Source organism: Callospermophilus lateralis, chromosome 7 (genome assembly GCF_048772815.1).
Source record: "Callospermophilus lateralis isolate mCalLat2 chromosome 7, mCalLat2.hap1, whole genome shotgun sequence".
Lineage (NCBI taxonomy): Eukaryota > Metazoa > Chordata > Mammalia > Rodentia > Sciuridae > Callospermophilus > Callospermophilus lateralis.
Window position 1 is genome coordinate 63,330,859 of NC_135311.1, and position 6,000 is coordinate 63,336,858.

General features: G+C 43.4%; 1 protein-coding gene across 1 annotated transcript in view; it reads right to left on the reverse strand.

The window, feature by feature from the left end:
- The window catches only part of Bcar3 (BCAR3 adaptor protein, NSP family member), a 114,123-nt gene extending 110,272 nt beyond the window's left edge, over positions 1-3,851 (reverse strand). The window contains exon 1 of the mRNA XM_076863485.1: positions 3,660-3,851. The gene's annotated coding sequence lies outside the window, so the exon portion shown is untranslated. The remainder of the gene's footprint in view (positions 1-3,659) is intronic.
- Positions 3,852-6,000: the final 2,149 nt, after the last annotated feature.

Genomic DNA, 6,000 nt, shown 5'->3' on the forward strand with positions numbered 1-6,000 from the left:
ATACAATATCCATGAATTATATCCTTTCTCTCTCTCTCTCTCTCACCACGGCTGCTTCGAGCCTATTAAGATCATAACAAGGAATGAGTCCTGAAAACAAAATGGTAGTTCTCAACCTGGCTGTGCATAAGAATCCTGTGGGAAACTTAAAATCTCAACACCCAAGCCACAACCCAGAGCGGATTTCATTAAATCAGAATCTCTGTGGGTAGGATGCTGGTATCAGTCTTTTTAAAGCTCCTTGGTATTGTCCAGTGTAGAATCAGGATGGAGAGCCACTGGATCCGGGAGTCTCTTTGGTACAGAGCAACTTACACTCAGAATCATTTACCTGGGTAACAGAATCAACAGAAGAACCATTCATTCGACATACATGTTTATGGAGGGCCTTCTATGCAACTCATTCTGCTAGGTGTTGGGGACAGTGTCAAAACAGATAGATATAGTCCAACTTCACCAAGTCAATACTATACAGAGGAAGCAGACAATACATAATGACCATAAATGTTGGTAGTTCTCAGTTCATTTTTCCAGATAAGGGAAATAAATATTTATTGGACATATTTTCTCTGAGGCTTCACAGTGTACCATGGCTGAGGATATATTAGATAGCATCCTGCTCTGGGGTAGCCTATATCGTGATGGGGGAGTACAAGCAAAACAGATAAGAAAAGTAAACCAATATTTTAAATATTTTTTTAAAGTAATATCCAAGTTATAAGTGCTCTGAAGAATATATAACAAGATGACATGATAGAAGACAATGGTTAGGGTGAAGGGTTACTTTACATTAGAGTGATCTGGGAAGGCCTTTCTGAAGAGTAACAATAACATGAGAACTAAAAAAAGAGAAGAAACCTGTCATGAAAAGAAGTTCCAGGTAGCCAGCAAATACACAGGCCTTGAAATAGGAAGAAATGGCTAGAACAATATGGTGGAGGCTCCAGGCTATGGCTTCCATGTTTTCCTCTCCTTAGAGATGTTTCTGTCTTGCTGTCCTTAGTCACTATCTACTTCCTATGTACTATTTGACCTTTAAAAGTTAACGTGGTATGAGTTAGAATCTAGGTTTTGGAGCCAGATATTTACAGGTTCAAGCTTCTACTCTGCCTCCATCTTACCAGCTGTATGGCCTGGGACAAATCATTCAAAGTGTCTGATAGTTTCTCATTTGTAAAATGAGTTAATAATACCTATCTCATGGGATTGTTGTGAAAATCACATGTGATTATGCACGTGAAGCCCTTGACGTATAACAAGCACTCAATAAATAGCAGGTCTTGGGGGCTGAGGCTGTAGCTCAGTGGTGAAGCGCTTGCCTTACATGTGTGAGGCACTGAGTTTGATCCCCAGCACCACATAAAAATAAATAAAGATACTGTGTGTTCATCCACAACTAAAAAAATACATAAAAAATATTTTAAAAAATAAATAGCAGGTCTCCTTTGGGCCAGGGCAGAGCCATTTCTGTTTTGCTAGTTCACTGTACCCCTACTGTGATGGACATTTGCAAATGAATCCCCAAGGCTGAGAAGGGTGAGCAGGGAGATGCTTAAACCTAGAACAACAAATTAAACACACCAAGGCGTGAACATGGACACCCAAAAAGGCACACCAAGTAAGTCATATCCAGGCTTTGAAAGAAGCCTGGGACAGACTCTGGCCTTCTGACTTGACCTCTTTCTACTGGGCACATAAACACACCCAGTGTCCCCACTTAGTTCAGTGTACATCTTGAATATATTTGAAATATTCAAAGGTCAAAGACTCTGATATGAAAGTATTAGTTAAGGACAAGGATAGACTGACAAACACTAAAGCACATTCTTCCTTCCTGGCCTTAGCGGATCTGCTCTGAAATGCTTAACAGGCCCCAACTCACTTGCTTTATAATGATGTCTCAAAGAAACCCATGATCTTGCAGAGATAAGCAGCCCACTTGTTTGGTTTTTTGTCTCAATTCTGAATTGGCTATTTTCAAGTTAAATTCATAGATAGGTACCTGATGGAGACTTTAGGGACTTTCTATCGTATTTTAAACTGTGGAAATGTCACCACCTCAGCTGCCCCACTATGATTATGACAGAGAGTTCATAATTGGATCCGTAGTTTTTAAATTCTTTTCTGCAGATTCAAACAAGGAGAGGGGATGGAACAACCCCACAAATAAAATTGGCTTCATCCACTTAGAATGAAATTTGCTTAGATTTAGGAATTAAGAGTATCCTTTATATTTGAAGTAAACTTATTAAGTCTAGCCAAATGATTAAAGTATGAATATTTCTTCCATGGATTGTATTTCAAGTAACACAGCACAGTATTTACATGATAAGGTCCTTAAGATTAGCACCCTTTGACAAGCAGTTCTTTCTATATATATGAAGAGAAGATTGAGATCTCTGTTAGTCACCCTGGAAATGTGAGGTTACCGAGCAGCAGTTTAGAGAAAATTGGAGTTGGGCGGTGAGTGAGTGCTTGGCAGGGCAAGGTTTTTACGTAGGGCCCCTGGCACAGCCGAGCAGCACAGCCGAGCAAAACCGCTTTGCCCCGTAGGTTTTCCTTTGAGTGACTGGGCAGCCTCTTTGCACTTGGGCCCGGAGATCTGCCCCGCCCCGCCCCGCCCCCAGCATCTAAGTCTTCCCCTTCCACTTAGATCTCTTCTCAGTTCCTGGCAACTCCCAGGGAGATTAAATTGACCTTCCCACCACCGATGTATTTTCCGTGTGGAGGTCTGTGTAGCCTTGGAAGATAAGAGTCAATGTTTAAAAGAATCTCTGAAGGCACAGTTCTACTTTCCATTTCAGCTAATGGCTTTAAGCAAATGCACACAAGGGGTTGGACAAACGGGTTTTCCCCCTGCACCTTGCTTCAAGCAAATTAACACCAAATCAGGAGTTCTTCGCCCGCCTCCATTCCCCAATCACCAAGGTCCCGCAGAACACGCGTCTCGCCAGCGGCTTTGGCGCCCTCTCCACTGCCCCCAACCAGGGTCTACAGCTGATCCATTGTTTTTGAGAGGTAGCAGCTTAGGTGGGTAATTGAAAGATGGGCTGCGATGGGAAGCTCTCTCAAGTGCTCATCGTCCCGCTTCCCTGTGCTTTCCCCTCCCCAACGCGGAGGGCGCGACACAACCAACTATTCATTCTTTCTCAACAAAGAGAGAGGGAGGGAGATGTTGTCAGTTACAGTGCAGGCTCTTCAGCTTCCTTTGCAAACTTTCCAAGAGATTAGTGGGGAAACTTGCCTCCTCCAAACCTTGGACTTCCCGCAGAGCTCTCTGGGCCCTCGCATCTCCCTCACCCCAGCCGGCCTTGGGCAGAGCGGGAGAGGGTCCGGCAAGGCCAGCTCCAGGGAAGAAGCGGCACAGAAGCAACGGAGCAGAGATGCTTGGCGCACTTGGCTGAGCTCTTCCCGCCGCGGGCTACGGCAGCGTGTCGGGAGCTCAACGCGTTCGGAGGTCCCGGATCCCCACTTCAGCCACCCCCTACCCCCAACGCCAACTCTGCTGGGGAAAAACAACAAGCTCCGGCTCCACTTTTTCCAAAGTCCAACTTTCCCCAACAAACTTCCTAGCTCGTTCTCTTTGGGGCCAGGGGGAGCCCAGGAGCTCCGGGAAGATCTGCACCCCTGAGGGCTCTGGGGGCATCGCGCAGACTCACCTCCCGGCTCTAGGGCTGGGGCTCAGAGGGGCTGCGCAGTCGACCCCGCACCGCGGTTACTCCAGGAGCAGGGGCCGCTCATGGTCTGCGCCGCGCGCCGGCGGAGTAGCCCGTGCGCCGCTCGCGGGTGCCTACGGCTGTAGCTCCGGCCCCGGCAACAGCAGGCACCGCTCTGAGTGTGCGGCGCACTCTGGCCCTCAACTGGTGATTTGCGGCTTCGCGGCCACACCCCGGCGAGCCGATTTGCACGGCCTTGTGGAACCCTGGGGACATTTACATTCGGAGATCTAGCCTGGCCCTCCTTCTGCCCGGATTTTAGAGTTTGACTTCCAATCTCCTGGACAAGCCAGTCCCCAAGCGTAGACCGACTGCTTCCTTATTGAATCCTTCTGAAGAGGACAACCTCATCTAATTCCCTCCTCCCCCTTCGCGAATAATTTAATTACCCAGCACATCTCCTTCGCTTGTCTGCAAACACCTGGCTGGCTTTCAATTAAAGGGCTTTGATAGGACAAAGAACAAGGAAACCACAATGAACAAGCTATGGGAACAGGCAATCAATCACACTTGCATGGACATATTGAAAGCAAAGTGGAAGGTGAAGGCAGTACTTCAGTACTAGCTGTTTTAGGGGATAAAAAATTGGAACCCACTGAATGACTCATACTGTTTGATATCAAGACCTATTCTAAAACCATAGAAATAGTGCAAGGATAGAAAAAATGACCATAGGCCAGGTCCAGAAACAGATCTACACTCCATGGTCATTTAGATTTATGTTGGAGGTGTTGCTTTGGTGCATTTGGGAACAGTACAGTCTGTATTTCTGGTAAATGATGCTGGGTCAAATGAATGTTCAGATATGGGGCATGAATTTTGATGCCTACCTCACACCGAATGTCCCCAAATCAATTTCAGGTGGCTTTTATATCTAAGTGCAAAAGGTAAAACAGTAACACTTTCATACACACACACACACACACACACACACACACACACACGATTGATCCCAGGGGGGCTTAACCACTGAATCACATCCTCAGCACCCCCCCTTTTTTTTAAATGCTTCTTTAAAACTTTATTTCAAAGTTATTCACTTTACCATTAATAAGGTGTATGGTAATGCTCTTGTGCCAGTGGCCAGTGTTATCAGGTTTGTCCATTGCTGGCAATGGACTTTGAGAAAACCCATTTCTTGGCAATCAAACATTAAATTACTCTTTTTGACATACTGAACTCCCAATTCTTGGAAAAGTATTACATGCACCATTTCCCCACATTCTTTAAATCTGAGCTTACATCATTAATCTACATCAGTGGATGTAAAAATGAAGTCATTTTAACAAATTATGACTGTACAAATCAAAATACCACTAGTTAATATTAGACAAGAGTATCTTATAAACAATATATTACATATTAGCTTGCAATCTGAAACATTACATTTCATATTTGTTTATTTTTGATAACTGAAACTTCACAGAATTTAATGGTAAATGAAGTTTAGTTCTGTACATTACTATCTCTATTTTACAATCTATAAGGCTCATGTCATAGTTCAGCACCAAAAAGTCTATAAAACTTTCTAACCAATCTCTTTCATTCCATGTGACAGTTTTTGTTGGTTTTTTTTTTTTTTTTTTTTTATAGGTGAATGTCTGAGAAAAAGCTTTATAAACCCTACTTCCAGACCTTGAAGTGGAATACTCTTTTTGGCTAGTCAGACTATGTAAAAACTTAGGTTGTACCTTCTGATTTTCTTTTTCTTTTTCTTTTTTAATTTTTTTTTTTTTAGTTGTAGATGGACACAATATCTCTATTTTTATTTATTATTTTTATGTGGTGCAGGCAAGGGCTGTACCACTGAGCTACAACCCCAGCCCACCTTCTTATTTTCATTGAACAGCTACAAAAACAAAAGACCCACACAAACACACATATACACAAAACAAAAAGAACTCATACCACCAATTTGTCAGTCTAGAAATTGAATTTGTAACACTGAAGCATAAGTAATCTAATAATGCCCTGCTCCATCCTTCCTTTCCAGTTTAAAAATTTAAAAAGGCATCAAAGAAATGTTTTACATATCCTTTAAAATAAGGTGCAAAGAAGGATTGCAACAACATACACACCTCCAATGACATCTCAATGTTGTTGAGCACAGTCCACCATGAATTGATCAGGAGCACTCAGCTCCTAGAGCTATCATGATAGCTCCCAAATGGACCATGCTTTTATGCCCTAAGCCTGTTCAATGCTAGTGTCTCTCTGTTCAGAGATCATCACCATAACTTTGTCACTGTTGGCCTGGATAATATTCCAGAACCAGTGTTACTGT